Here is a 274-nt window from a genome sequence, read left to right as displayed (position 1 = left end):
TCATTTCACTTGTTCCTTGGTTGAACAGACCCACCCCCACCTCTCTCCACCCTCCTTTCAGGGAGTTGTAGACACTGAGAAGGTCTCCCCTCAGCAAGAAGTGACACCACAAAATGTCAGAGCCAGGATAAAGCCCAGCTGGAGCCTTAGAGGGGCTGTGCTAGTCTGAGCAATGAGTGAGCTCCTCCTCCTGTGAGGAGACTTGGAGCAGCCCAGGATGGAGATGCATCCTCCAGCAGATCAAACCTCCTACCCTGGAAGAGCATCTCACTGC

General features: G+C 54.0%; 1 protein-coding gene across 1 annotated transcript in view; it reads right to left on the bottom strand.

The window, feature by feature from the left end:
• The window catches only part of LOC104531172 (glycylpeptide N-tetradecanoyltransferase 1), a gene marked incomplete at both ends in the record, with an annotated part of 3,921 nt that overhangs the window by 1,086 nt on the left and 2,561 nt on the right, over nucleotides 1-274 (bottom strand). The window lies entirely within an intron of this gene.

The sequence above is a fragment of the Antrostomus carolinensis genome, unplaced genomic scaffold (genome assembly GCF_000700745.2).
Source record: "Antrostomus carolinensis isolate BGI_N321 unplaced genomic scaffold, ASM70074v2 scaffold32549, whole genome shotgun sequence".
NCBI classification, from domain to species: Eukaryota; Metazoa; Chordata; class Aves; order Caprimulgiformes; family Caprimulgidae; genus Antrostomus; species Antrostomus carolinensis.
Note: the sequence above shows the minus strand (reverse complement) of the source record. Positions and strands in the feature narration are given on the sequence as shown.